Raw genomic sequence first — 15857 nt, forward strand, 5'->3', positions numbered from 1 at the left:
TGTGTCTAGATGACAGTGAGAAGATGAAAAAAGGTAGTTGTAACTAGATTATGAAGGGCTTTGAATTCACTTCAGAGGACTTATAATTGACCCTGGAAGTGATAGGGAGCCATTTCCTGTCAGTTAAAAGATAATCTATTTCACTTTTTGCTACTTTAATACTTGCTTCTCAAAAAAAATATTATTGATACATAAGTGTGAGGCTTCAGTACGACTCTTCTCTTTTCGTCTTTTTTTCTTGAACAGAACTATGACTGCGGATTTGCCCTAGTGACAGAAATTTAGAAGATTCTGAGGGCCCTTACACTCCTTCAGCAAGGTATAAACAACTGAGTTATCTCCCAGTTAGCAAGAATAACTGGGCAAGAAAACACATGTTTATAATCTCTTACTAGGGGAGGTGGAGGCTGGTGGATTGCTTGAGTTCAGGAATTTCAAGAGACAATATGGCAAAAGTCAATTGGACATATGCAATGAGTGTGGTGTTAATATGGTAAACTCCAAAAGAAGGGGGCCTAAGGAAGAGTGAACCAGCCCTAGTTGGAAACAGAGCAGGTCATAGCATTCATGCCTCTCAACAGCCCTTGAGCAACCACAACACTTTCAGCCTCCATGAGATAAGGAGATCTAGTGTAAACAACAAAGTAAAACAAACAGAAAGAATAATTGGGTAAACTAAGAGATAAGAGGAGGTCATATTTGCTCCCTATCAGAAGTGATGGTGATGTGATCTCTTCCTCAGGTCAATCTATGTGTACATATTGAATAATTCAAGGAAATCAGGCCTTTTCTTGAAAACAGGTCAAAGTTTTTGAAACTGAAATTAAGGAAGACACCCATGTCCTCTCAGTAAATATTACTTGGTACCGCTGTTAGGGACAGAATACAGGCCCAGATGCTCCATGGTCATGTTCTAACATGGCATTTCTGAGTCCCATAAACCACAGCTTTGGGGATCAGCTCCAGGACAGTAATCAGCAGATTTACTGAATGATATACTAGGAAGCCAAATGAAGCAATAAATAGTGCTGTCATTTACTCAGGTGACATGGTCAGCAGAGACAGAAGAAAAAATAACAGATGTTTGTTGCCTGGGCTGGCACGTCTTCAGAGTGACAAGTATTTAGGTGATAAAGTATTTCCTTTAGCAGATTATTCTACAGAGACATAGCAGGAATGTAAGGGAGTATTTCTGATGCATTTTTCAAGCTGATCTTTATAAAACGGAAGACATAAAATAAGCATCAATAGCAATGTTTTTGTGGAGACTTGTGGATGGATCTGCATATGACTATACATCAATTAAAAATTGGTTCTATACATTAATTATAAAGGATTTTACATGTGTCTATATTTAGCAGCCAAATCAAGAATGAATACATATCACCTCAATGGTGATGAAACCTCAAAATAATTGACAACAATGCAAATCCTTTTTAACTTAATCATGAACATGCTAATAAATTCATATCTTGAAGGGTTTAAACACAGGAGAATAAAAGACTTAATAATTAAAGTTAATGGATTACAACCCATTTAAATTGTATATTCAGAAAGATGACTTTTCATTGGGGAGCTTTCACTTTACTAATAAATGAGAGCTTCTTGTTCTGTATATTGAAAGAAGCTTGGATAAATGTGCCCAAGGTCAAATTACTGATCAAAACATTAATAGTAAAATTCAGAATCATCTTGGAAGGCAGCTGAAAGTCATTTCATCTCATGACCATGGACATGACTTTGGAAGAAATGTATTTTTTCCCCCTTCTTGTGGATTAGTAACTAGCTAACTGGAATTCTCTTGGCAACTAAATTGCACAGTGGTTAGAGCACTGGTCTTGGAATCAGAAAGCCTCACCTTCATGAGTTCAAATCTGGTCTCCAACACAGTAGCTCTGTAACTTTGGGCAAGTCACTTAACCCTGTTTGCCCCTGTTTCTCATATATAAAATGGGATGTAGAAGAAACTAGTAAGCCATTCCAGTATCTCTGCCCAGAAAACCCCAAATGGGGTCAGAAAGACTGACACAACTGAAATGACTCAACAGCAACAACAAGAAATTCTCTTACTTGGTATTAACCATTTGAAAGGGAAAGTAACTTATTTACTTAATCGCTATATGACACCAAACACCTAAATAAAAAGCACAAAAAGTTACACAGTTGTTTTCAAAATCTCAGTTTTAAGAAAGGAACTTGATTTATAATTTCATTTACCAATGAAATCATAGTAAGCAGTATTTGACCTATGATTTCATTGGGGGGGGGAGAGAGAGAGAGAGAGAGAGAGAGAGAGAGAGAGAGAGAGAGAGAGAGAGAGAGAGAGAGAGAGAGAGAGAAAGAGAGAGAATAAATTTGGATTTATTATTTTATTGGTATAGGTCATTCCTGAGGATATTTCCTCTATAGATGCAGCTTGACAACCTCTCATAAGTTATAGTTATTAAAGTTTTCTGGGACTTTGAAAGTTTAAGTGCCTTGCCTAGGGTCATGCAGTCAGTATGTCAGAGGAAGGACTTGAACCCAGGTATTCCTGGCTCTAAGACAAGCTTTCTCTTAACTGTGATACAATGCTTCTCATAGAATATAAAAATCTGGTTGAAGGAGTGAAATTTTTATTTTTCATCCTGATTTTTTAGTGCTTTTCTGACACAAATTCAGAATCCCAAAAGATTGATGCATATATACGGAAAATTAAACATTTAGACTGTTTTGTCACATATGTTCTTAAGGGCATGTTTTATAGTTCTGGAGATCTCTACGAAAAAGAGACAATTTTACTCAACGACCTGGAAGAATGTATTATTGCAATGCAAAGCTGCTTAGTAATGTGATAATGTATTAAAGGTTAGGCTGTGGAGTTAGGAAAGAAGTGAGTTCAAATCCTACTTCCTGCTTGTGTTTCCATGGACAAGTCATCACCCCAACAAATATAAGAAGCCTCCCTACCTCCTTCCTCCACCCTACACATTAAGAAACAATCCAAACTTAGTTTTCCCATAGGTAAAAGAATAATAGTTCATATTTATATAGCCTTTTAAAATTTACAAATGGCTTTAATATAGTATCTCATTTGATACAGATAAATATTCTATGAAGTTGGCATTTTTATTCTCTTCATTTCATTACATGGGGAAACTGAGGTTCAGAGAGGTAGATCACTTGTTTAGTAAGCATCTCAGGCAAGATGTGAATCCTTTTCCTCTTACTGCCATGTCAAGACCTCAATCTGTTATGACACACTGACTCTCAATGAGAATAATCACAGCTTCAGGACTTAGCTTACTGGATTGTTGTCAAGATCAAATGAAATAATGGATGCAAAGTGCCTTATAACCTTTAAGCCTTATGGAAATAGTTTTTATTAAATGACTCTCCACTGTTGCATTAGGTTAATTACTCACTTTGAATGAACATCAGTGGTGAGTGGAAAGTGCTTGACTCTTGGCTCCAAGGGGAGACTTCAGTTCTCTGTATGCTATATCCACACCCACTTCCTGGCTGTTAGAGCTTTCTAAACAATTCTCCCACTATCTGGATGGCAAATGCTTATTATCTGACTAAAATGCATAAAGCTGTCCCAGTGACTTTTCGTATCAGGTTTTCCATAATCTTTGGATCTCCTTTGGGTACCTTAGATGTGTTGGATATGTTTGGACCTGTTTGGACCTATGATTTCACTGGTAAAGGGAGCTCCTGCTGAGGACACCTCCTTACTTTATCAATACAGACCTACAACTCATCCATAACTTGTATTCTTAGAGAGCTGCCTAGGTGTATTGAAAGATGCCCAGGGTCACACAACAAGTACATAGCAGAGATAGACACACTCAGACAGCTCTCTTTCCACTGCACCATGTAACCTGATATCATTTACTCTATCTATAATATCAATGTTATTGGACTAATAATGACATATAGAGCTTTTAAAATAAATTCACATCTGTATAAAGTGCTTCCCTGTGTAAATGAATGATCTATTCATGAATCTAACTATTGATACCTCAATTTACTGTAGGATTTGCCAGGCATTTTTAAACAGCCATTTCTATATGTGATCATCGAACTTTTTTTTTTAAACTACATTCATGACAAGTTTCTGATAAATAAATAAATTAAAGAAAGCAAGTGAAAAATCTACAATTCATACTATGGTCAAAGCACTATGAGGACTTTAAAATATATAATACAGTTCTTATTCTTTGGACAATCTACTGTATCAGTTAAGCAAGTAAATGAAATTGTGCTGTCAATGATATTGATCTTATAATTAACATGGCTCTGTGTAGCGGAGTGGAAATCATTTTGGACTAGAAGTCAGAGTTTTATCAGTAGTACAAACTGTGTGCATGAAACTGGATAAGTCACCAAGCCTCTCAATGCTTTATTTTCCTCATCTGTAGAATGATATGACTAGATTAGATGATGTCTGACATTCTGTGATTCTTTGACCAAAACCACCCTATTACCTCTTTCCCTATGTGATATATTACTAAAGAATGCTTAGAATATGGGTGTTAGAGATTTACTACATGTCAAGGTGACCGATTCATCTGACAGATTTCTTGCTTGCAGCTATTGCCTGATAGTGGCTAACAGGTCCATCTGACTCATTTATTAGTAATCTTATGGCATTTGGAGCCCTCCAAAATACAGCCTCCATTTATCTTTCAAATCTTATTTCATATTATTCCTCTTTGCATCCTCTCCATTCCATTTGAACCAGCCTACTGGTTATGCCTTTACACCAATAAAATAATCCTCTAAGTATTTATTAAACAAATACCTGCTTTGTGCTAGACACTGTGCCAATCATTGGACAAAAAAAAGACAGTTCTTGTTCTCAAGGAGATATAGGGGGGAGATAATATTCATATACATACTTATACATATCACAGATGTACCAAGTAAATACCTAAACACAAGATAAATTTTGGGGAAAGGTAGCTTGAGGTCTCAGGACAGATCTCTTATAAGAGGGGGATTTATGAGATAAACTTGGATGAAAAACAGGGATTCCAAAAGATAGAGGTGAGGAGGGATGCTTTGCAGGAAGGGGAAAGGCTGCACAAATTTATAGAGACAGCACTCCACGTGTGAGGAACTACAAGACACTTTGGCTGGGCCATAGAGTATGTGGAGAGAAATATCTATTTACATCTAGATGGTGCATAAATATACATATATGTACATGTGTATACATATGCATACATACATATACATACATACATACATATATATGATAAGTCTGAAAGTCATCTACATAGAGGTGACTATTTTTCTATCTCTCATCTATCTATCTATCTATCTATCTATCTATCTATCTATCTATCTAATCACCTATTAGCTCCCTCTATTTTAATTTTCAGCTTAATACAGTACTATATATATTTTTCTTTTCTCTGTCTAAACTTCATCCAGTAATTCCCCCCAAGACCACTTGAGGAGGCAGAAGGAAAAAGTGGTTAAACACAAGAGAAACTGGAGAAGGAAGATGAAGAAGAAAAAAAGTGGAGTCTAGAAATTATTACTTTACATGGCAACCGTTAGGGGGAAAAGGCCCATGAGTTCAGATGGAGCAAGCCCAGAATGGTATAGAAGTATCACTGCTTGTGGGGGGGGTTTCTCACATAACTAATTATGAGACTCATAATTACAACTCTGATCCTGTCCTGCTAGCCAGACACCCTAACAGTGACAGCCCTAATGACCTTGGCTCCTTTGCTGATGTTCCTTGAGATAACATTCATTTAGAAGCCATATATGGGGACAAATGAGGTTAGGGAGCCTATATTGCCAAAATACTGATACGCTTGTTTGTTAGAACATCTGGTTAGTTCAATGCCATTGTAGATAATGTCAACAGCAGCTGAGAACTGCTCCCCATAATGGCAAGAAATATAGTTTTCTCAGAAGTACATTCTTAGGACTTGAGGGCAAAGCTACAGGTCTGTCTGTAGAGCAGAGAACTCAGGGAAGGGGAACAACAGAAATGATACTTAAAATCAAGAGAATTTATGAGTTCACCAAGAGAAAGGGAATATAAAGAGAAGAAGGACCAGATAGAGCTTTGGGTTGCCCTCACAGTTAGGGAGCAGGATATGAATGATAAGCTACTAAAGGGATCTGACAACAAGCCCAGGTAAGACCAAAACCAGAAAAGAGAAGTGAGGAGAGAGTATGATGTAGAAGAGTATAGTCATCAGTGTAAAATGCTGCAGAAAGGTCAAGAAGAATGAAGACTCAGAAAAGACGTCACAATTGAGAGATCAAGGGTAACTTTGGAAAGAATAGTTTGTGTGGGGTGAAGAAGACAGAAGCCAAGTTACAAAGTGTTGAGAAGTATTGTAGGCAAGAGAGACACAGCTCTTCTGTATTTTCCTAGGAGATTAACTGTGAAAAGAGTGCTGTTGGATGATAGCTTAAGAGGATGGTGATTTCTTAAGGATGGATGTAGATATGCATGTAGGCAGAAGGAAAGGAACCAGTAGGTTGGGAGATTGAAGACTGAGGTGAGGAATTGATGACTGTTGGTGTTACTGCTGAAGGAATCAAGGACACATGTAGAGGGATCTGTCTCGATAACAGAGATTGGAACAAAATTAAGAAATAATGGGGAATGATGGTGGGTGAAGAGTTGAGAAGTAAAGAAGAGCAGGAAGTGAGAACTTAGGACAGATGGACTCAAATTTCTCAGTAATCTATCCTTATCTGTGAGGATTATAGAAAGGGTGGTATGAGAGTTTTGAGGAAAGAAGAGGTGTAATAGACTTTGAAGGAAATACAATAGAGAATCAATTAGGCATCAATAAAAGGATTATTTTGGCCATAGTGAGGTTCTGGTTGAGATTAGATAACAAAAAACTGCAATAAACCCAGTCTTCTAGCCCCATTTAGCATCACATGAGTAAACATTGTGTCTTCTGCATGATGACTTCTTTTCACAGTTGGCCTTCCATATCTCTAACGTAGCAACTCTTCAGTTCAATTTATTAGAATTCTTAGCTTCCCTCAAAGAATAACTAAAGTTGACACTCCTAAAGGAGCCTTTTTTGAATTGGCCCAGATATCAAGGTTCTCTCCAGATTGAAATTTCTTTGAGTATATCTTGTATCTAATCATGTTTTATAAGTATACTGTACTAAGGTATGTACTCATATTGAAGATACATGCTATGCCTTCTGCATAGATACCAAGCTTTTAAGCTCTTTGAGGGCAAGAGCTATTTCTTTTTTTCTTTGCATTTCCAGTGCCTAGCACAGTGCCTTACACATAGCTGGTACTTTACGGATGTTTGTTCAATTGGATTGAAAGGCAAGTTCAAATTGAAGTTTTAAAAGAAAGCTCCTATTCTCATTATCTATTCACTAAGAAGTCCCACCTTACATAGGATTCTAATTAAAGTCTAAGATTATCCAGGGTAATATGAAGAAACTGAATGAATGCATAGTTATCCTCACAATTGAGGATTTGCACAATGCAGTTCCTTAATAACTAGGTAGCACAATGAATTATGCAAAGAGTTGCTCAGTAGTCTAAGTCAGCATTTTCCTTAAATCCCAGAAACTTCTATCTGCAATCTCTTCTCATCCAATGAAATTGCTTCTTAAATATATATATTCCATTCTCCACACTGATTGTAAAGATTCTAGCCTTATTTTTTATCTTAATGTATGATTTCATGCTAGCTGAATGAAACTCAGAGCCAAGCAGTGGGACATACAGTCAAGGTTATAGTCAGAAACTCAGACATTTCATCCAAAATAGAGTTGTAAGGGACTTAAATTTCTTTCTGGCATGTGAGCATTGGAGATAAATGGCAGAGTTTCTTCTTCAACTTAGCTGTGTTGATTGGGGGCATGATGGACGGTGGTACGGAACACTATCTCTTACAGCATGAAAAACTGAAGCAAGGATTCCTCAACTTCAAAATGATTTCCATGATTGAATCTACTCTTTTCTTCTCATTGGTGGCTCACCTTCAGTAGATGAAACTCTTGGTGTTGCATGGTCAACCTTATTTCCTATAATAACTCATTGGCACCAACTGTGGAATTATTCCTCTCCAAGGCCTATGTTGAAAGTGGAAATTATCCTTTAACTTAATTGATCAATCTATAACATAATGTTTGTCTTTCTCATTTGCTTGGATTTTTTTTTCCTGCTTTAGAGTTTACAGTGAGAGTTCACTAAATAATAACAACATACGAAATCTAGAGAAAGGCTATGTGACTTGACTTGCATAAAATTAGTTATTTTTATTAAAATCATAAAAAAATCCTTCATGGGTTAGAGGAAGAGGGAAAAGAGAGTGAGTATAGCAGTTATTTCTCATTTTTTATGACACCTCAGGAGAGAGGCATCACTTTTCTAGTTTTAATGAACAAAATAGTACAGATCACAAAACTCTTTTAGAAGGACAATGCAAACCTTTTGTTCCAATATGTAATTCAGAAGTGATTTCCTCAATTTGTGTAGAAGAGGAATGTCAGGGAGAAAGGTGTTGAATGGGAAACATTAATTGGCACTTCAGGCCGACAAAGGATCCACTTTTTTTTCTATTTTCTTGCATCCTGGCTTAGATATTAATCTTGTTATTGAAGCAAGACTAGATTCCCTGGTTGTTAAGGTATTTCAGGAGAACCAGAAGAGGAGAAGGTTAAATGTTCTCAACCTATGATTTCTGAATGTCTGTATGGTAACATGATCCATTGTTCCCCTGCTTTAACTCTCTGCAATCATCTTACTATTCCTCAATCATCTATACAATTTAACAATCTCTCTCATTGTGAACACATTTTAATAAAGTTCAAATTTGTATAGCTTCAGAACTATTAACATTTAGTAGCCCATTATGGGTGGCACATTGCTCATTCAGAAAAATGTCTAGAGAGGAGCACTGTTCTGATGTATTATTCTCCCTGGTTCATCATTTAAAACTTGGGACAGCTAGCAGCATATATATCTTATTTAAAGTGTCAAAAGAGGGCAAAAAAAATGCACTGACTTAAAGATCCTTGTTGTGTAGATTTCAAGGATCACTGTGTCCATTTCCCCTTTTCTCTTCATCTTTCCTTCCTTCTTTCTTGCTTGCTTTCTCCCTTTTCTTTCCTTCTTCCCTCCCTCTTCCTTTCTTCCTTCCTAACACCCTTCTTTCTTTCTTTCTTTTTTTCTTTCTCTTTCTTTCTTTCTTTCTTTCTTTCTTTCTTTCTTTCTTTCTTTCTTTCTTTCTTTCTTTCTTTCTTTCTTTCTTTCTTTCTTTCTTTCTTTCTTTCTTTCTTTCTTTCTTTCTGTCTTCTTCCTCCCCCCTTTCTGTATTTCTTTTTTTGGGGGGGGTATGTGTGAAAGGGGATAAAGGGAAGGACAGAACATCTGGTATCATTCCAAAGGACAACATAGAATTTTAAATCAAATTATTTATTAGAAAGGCAGGAAAATAGACTGCAAGTTTTTGTTAGTCATTCCTTAATGGTTATATACAAATCAGAATGGTGAATTGCGTGCTGAATCAAGAAGACCTTGGTTCCAAATCTACTTTTCATGTTGAATTGCTGTATGACTGTGAGCAAATCACTGAAACTCTCTAAACTTCTTTTTTTCCCCTTATTTGTAAAATAAGGACAATGCTACTACTAATAATATATACTCAGGAGATTGTTGTGAAGTTCAAATGAGATAATGTATGAAAGTAAATGCTTTGCAGACTTTATGTAAATGTCAACTCTTATTACCACCATATTCTTTGGAATTTTTTTTGAGAATTTGCTTTACAATTCTATCAGTTGTTCACAACAATATTGTGACCTTGAGATTGTTGATACTTAACTGAGGTTGCAAACTTTCATGTGTTTATAAAGAAGCAATGCTGCAGTTGAAGTTTGGAGTGAAAGTCATCAACAAATGGGTTAAATACATATTTAAAAATAACATTTCTGAGTTGCAAAAACTGTGACCACTGCCTCTGCACGTATTCTTGTTGAAATCATCAACAAGCTTAGCAATCATGTATCAGTAGCAGGGTTTGTTGTTATCATGATTGTTATCATACAACCAAAACCAATCTTCCTGAAAGAAGAAAAAAAAATTAATAGAAATGCAGCAGAACTTTCACTTAAATGATAAATTGATTTACAGGCTCATGTTTAATCAAGTCTAAGCTAGTTAAATGTAAAATGGTAAAGAGAAATTACATACTTAAAGAAAAATTCTTCTTTTTAATGCTTTCTAATATAGTGTTGCCAAGGCTAGCCTTATTGATCAAAGTGACAGAGTAAGGGTGATACCTAGGCTTTGGTCTCACTATGTTGTGGAGAGACATGGTGCGTTTAAATGAAGATAGAAAGGAAGTTGAGAAATAGCAGCTGAAATGTATCAAGTTAGGCTTAAGAAAACATTAAGGATATCTCTGGAGTGAGAAAATATTCTCAATATTTTATTTTCCCCTCTTCAGGGCTCACAGTCAAAACTGTGTGGTATGAGTTAAAAATATTACCTGAAGACACTATGCAGCAAATTTCCTTATCCTTCTTCTCTTCCCCCTGTGGGGTCTATTTAAAGGGATAAAAGCTGTAAAACTTCACAGAATTCTTGAAAGGGCTAACATATAAAAGTATGTTAGAAATTGGAGACAGTGTGGAATAGCGGCTAGAAAAAGTCATGAAGATTTGGGTTCAAATCTTGCCTCTGACACTTCTGGGATGAGTTACAAGTCATTTCAGTGCCCAGGAAACTATTTGAGAGTTTAAATTGTGAAGAACATGCTATTCTATGCTGAGATGTAGTCCCTTCTTCAGAAATTTGCTGTGCTGTTAAAATCATAGTTGTGGACAACTGGGGGGCAGTGGAAGGTAAACTATAAAAAGGCACATATGAAAGAAAGCTTGATAGTACTTAAAGGATGCTTCCTATTCTTTAGAATTTTATGAAAGCTGGTCCAACTACTTATCTAGGATATCAGGTCAGTGAGTTATCAGGTAATCCTATGGAAATGAGACTGGTGCAGTACTGTCTGGGTCATAAAGTAGACCTGGATGAGAGAAAGATCCAAGATTATGAGAGATTAAAAGTCCATCAAAAGAACTTTGTTTCAGTTCTGTCTGGCAACCCCATGCTGTGAGGATAATTAAAGTCATACAAATTTAGAAACAAAAAAAAAATAGAAGTGGACTTCTAATTCTCTTTTTCCATGGCTAAGATTCCTTTTGAAATTGTTATAGTGATATAAGATAACCCTACAGGTGCTAATTTGTTATTGTGGAGTCACTTCTGGCTTTTGGGGGGGGAGGGAAGGAAGAATGAAGGGAGGCAGGGGGAGAGAGAGAAAGAGAAAGCGAGAGAAAGAGAAAGAGGGAGGGAGGGAGAGAGAGAGAGGGAGGGGGGGAGAGAGAGAGAGAGAGAGAGAGAGAGAGAGAGAGAGAGAGAGAGAGAGAGAGAGAGAGAGAGAATGTATGTGTGTTTATGTATGTATGCAAGGTTTAACTTCTCATGTTCCTAGCTCAGACATCCTTTTCCAATTTAAACATTCACTGGCAGTTCCATTTCATATTAAATGTGTTTCCTTTTCTAAATGTCCCAATATTTTACAGAATGACTGCCAACATCCTGAAATGTTGCGGCACTGATGAAGTTCCATGAGGCTTGGCAGGATTTCCCAATTCATACTTCATCCTTGTACCTGCAGGTGGCAGAAACTTGGGGCTTTCCTCTATCTCCTTTTCTGCTCTCTGAGATTAGCATGTGAGCCATGAATGATTAAGGTTCTTTCTACCTCTCAGTGTCCCCCCCTCCCAACATCCTCATCCCCTTTGTAGGACAGTGGAATTATTCCAAATGGAAAGATGGTACATTAGAGTTTCAGTGACTTTTGAAAGTTATCAAAGAGATTTGTTAACAAGCTAGAATAAGCCCCAACCTGCCTCCGTCCCAAATCCTTATTATAATTCTAAGCATCTGTCCCTTTTCTTAAAAAAAATGTGAAAATGAAGAAAATAGCTAAGAAATACTTCCCCTTTGCTTGACCCATCGTTCTTTCATGTCTGGGAGTCAGATGCAGTTATGATGAAAAGAATCATTTATAATGGGTTTTAATGAAGAGGAAATAGAGCTATTTTTGTATTAATCTATATTGGACCTCATGGAGGAGCCTGCAGAATTCAGCAATTTGAGCAGTCATAGACCTAGTTTCAAACTTTCACTTGACCTTAGTTATAGAAATTTGTCCTTGAGTTCATTTATATCTTGTTAGTTCCTTATGTACTTTGAGGGAAGCCAAAAATACAAAGAAAATGATCACTGTAGTAAGGAACCAGTTGTTGCTTAAAGTTAAGGAGATACCAGAAGCAAGTCTAATACTAGCTGCCTGAACCCCTCAAGCCTACTTCTTTGCTTTAAATAAATTCAGTTCAATAAGTGCATATTGAACAGCTAAATATACTGCTACCGTAAGATTAGCATGTAGAAGAGCTGGTCTCAATGTCAGTAAGATCTAGATTAAAATCTTGACTCTGATACATACTGGCTGAGGGATTCTGGGCAAGTGGCTTAACCTTTCAGCTCTTTAGTCAATAGAAAAGATGTTGCTGTGAATTTGCAGAAGGAATTCTTCATCTGAGAATTTGTTTTACTAATGTTCTATCTCCAACAGGTAGTGATATGAATTTATGGGATTATGATATTTTTAAAGTGTTATCAAGAATTTGTAGAAATTTTCATGAGTTAAACTTTGTCTTTAATCTTACATCAAAAAGCTTGCTTGGAAAACAACAGTATAAGCAAGTATTTACCAACTAGTAAGATACAGGATAGCCCAGGGATGGGGAACCCGCTGTCTCAAGGGCACATATAGCCCTCTAGATCCGCAGGTGTGGACCTTTGACTGAATCCAAACTTCACAGAACAACTCCCCTTAATAAAAGGATTTGTTCTGTAAAACTTGGCGTCATTCAAAAGGGCACACCTAAGGATAGGCTAAGCTCTTTGTAAAGCATGAAATGGTTAAATCTAGGAAATACCCTAAACCAAAGGTTGACAACTTAAAGTTTTGGTTACTTTTGAAAGTTGCCAAAAAATTCATTAATAAACTAGATTAAGCCCCGTTCTACTTGTGTCTCAAGTCCTCATTATGTCTGCCATCATTATGGATGGTAATGGATGGTAAAAACAGAACAAAACAAAACAAAACAAAACAAAACAAAAACTGTACTCCAAAAGATCTTTATTTTGAGGAATTATACTTATGAAAATGGTTGCGGGTCATCTAATGCAATGCAATCCCACTTAATTAAAGCTAATAATAACTAACATTTCCATAGAACTTAGTATGTGCCAGGCACTGTGCTAAGCACTTTATAATTATTATCTCATTTCATCTTCACAGCAATTCTGGGAAGTAGGTGCTATTATTATTATCCCCATTTAATATTTGAAGAAACTGGGGAAACAATGGTTAAGTGACTTGGTCAGGTCAAACAGCTAATTAAGTATCTGAGGCTAGATTTGAATCCAGGTTTTGCTGATTCCAGGCACAGCACTCTATGCACTACACCACTTTGCTTACACTTCACCCATAATGTTCTCTGCCACTCCACTAGCTCCAATCTAGAAAGCATGAATTCTTAGCTGATTTTCTGGGACTCTTGCCACCACTGACACAATAAAAATCTTTATTCAGGATTCTGTAATTTATTTTCCTCTTTTCTTGTTGGTTTTACTTCATCACTAGAGTCTCTCATCTCAGAGACCTTATCTCCCTCTAGATCTGGCAAACATAGCTTCTTCTGTCTGTATTATACAAGGTGTAGAGGACAAGTCTTTCCTTCTCTAGAGGTCATCCTGTATGGAGATTTCTCCAATAAAGTTATAAAAGCTGTTTCAAAAGCCATTAGGCTTAACATGTGAAAATATTAATGGAGTCTGAAGGCTTAATCATAATAAAGTGAGTAATGCTCCAATAATATTATCCTATAACAGAAAGGTTAGGCTAAAAATAGGTAATTAACTTACTCATGTCATATTAAAGATGTTATTTGTTTCCAAAGTACTGTTCACAGATAGTTTCTAAACTTGTACCTGGGATAGCAAAATTGACAAACTAGAACAGTTACAAAGTCTAACTGTGACAATTTCAGCGGCTGAACAAATATTTCTATTTATTCAAGAAAAATATGAAATGATAACAGCTTTTTAAAATACAAGTTATCAATAGAAGAGAACTAAATTATCTAGAATTTAGTTCTAGATAATGATCTAAAAATCCAGATAGTTCCCAAATGCCGTATCTGAAAGTTTTTACTCAATTGTGGGTTTTTGTAATAAAGAAGACACTGGAAAATTATAATTGTTAGTGAGCCCTAGCATTTTGATTAAAGAAATTAGATCATATTGTGGGTAGGAAGCACATGAGTTAAGCAAAAAAAGAGAAAGATATGTATAAATTTGCTTGAAGCCATATTTAATGCCAGAACTAGCATGACATATATATGTATATGTGATATATACATGTATATGTGTGTGGTTTATTTCTGCATGTAAACACAAATATAGATATTCATATGTTATATAAAATACTAAAAAGGTCAAATGTAGCTGTGATATCATAGCTTTGGAAGTCCTTTCTGTTTATCACGACCCATACATGTTGACTAATACTGTATGACTGTATAGGTCTTTTACTAAGTTCACCATGGAAGGTCCACCCAGTGTGCTGGTGGCTTACTTCACTTTTCATTTTGTTGAAAAAAAGTCTGTAAATGTCATGTTGTTTTCAATCAAATCCTATTTATTATAAACAAACAATAAAACAGCAAGTTCTTGGTGTCTCTATCTTTCAGTCAATTGAATAATTTTAAAATGTCAATCAATTATTGCATATATTTTGCAAAGCCTACTTGTTCTCAGTTTATGTGTAGATATGATCTATCTATATACATACATACACATATATGTGTGCTATACACATACATATATTTATATGTTTATAAATCAGACTTGTAAAATGTTAATATTTTAAAATGCAATTATTAATGTTTGGAAACTATTGCCAAAAAGTGGTACAAATATGAATTTTAAGGGAGAAATTTTAAGATTGTCAGATGGAAGAGGGATTATCATAAGCTCATACAACTTAAACTATAAGGGAACACACATCACATCTAGTCTTTTTGCTCATTTTAGATTTTTTTTTTTGGCAAGGCAACGGGGGGTAAGTGACTTGCCCAGGGTCAACACAGCTAGTAAGTGTTATGTGTCTGAGGCTGGATTTGAACTAAGGTTCTCCTGAATGCGGGGCCAATGCTCTATCCGCTGTGCCACTAGCTGCATCCATTTTAGATCTGGAAAGTTGATGGCCAATGAGGTTCACTGATTTGTCCAGAATCACACAGATAGTTTTTCAGAAGCAGGATGTGAACCCAGGTTTTCTGACTTCAGAACACAGATACTTTACATAGTTACAAACGTCCCCATAGGGCAAAAGAAGGTATGGTGGGTGAACATTGTAAAGGGGAAAAGTTAGATTTTATATAGAGAAAAATATTCTAGCAATTAGAACTATCCCAAACTGAAATGAGCTGCTTTTGGACGTGATGGGGATAACCCCACTGAAGCCCTTCCTTCAGAAACTATGTGGCTATTTGCTGAGTTTTCTCTGGAGAAAATTCTTTTTTTTTTAATTTTTAACTTAAAAAAATATTTGGGTTAGGTAATGGTGTTAAGTGAATTGCCCAGGGTCACACAGCTAGTAAGTGTTATGTGCCTGAGGCTGGGTTTGAACTCAGGTCCTCCTGAATCCAGGGCCAGTGCTCTATACACTGCACCACCTAGCTGCCCCAGGAATTCTATTTTCAGACTAGATGGTCATT

The sequence above is a fragment of the Phascolarctos cinereus genome, unplaced genomic scaffold (genome assembly GCF_003287225.1).
Source record: "Phascolarctos cinereus isolate Bilbo 61053 unplaced genomic scaffold, phaCin_HiC Scaffold_726;HRSCAF=1367, whole genome shotgun sequence".
In the NCBI taxonomy this organism is placed as follows: Eukaryota; Metazoa; Chordata; class Mammalia; order Diprotodontia; family Phascolarctidae; genus Phascolarctos; species Phascolarctos cinereus.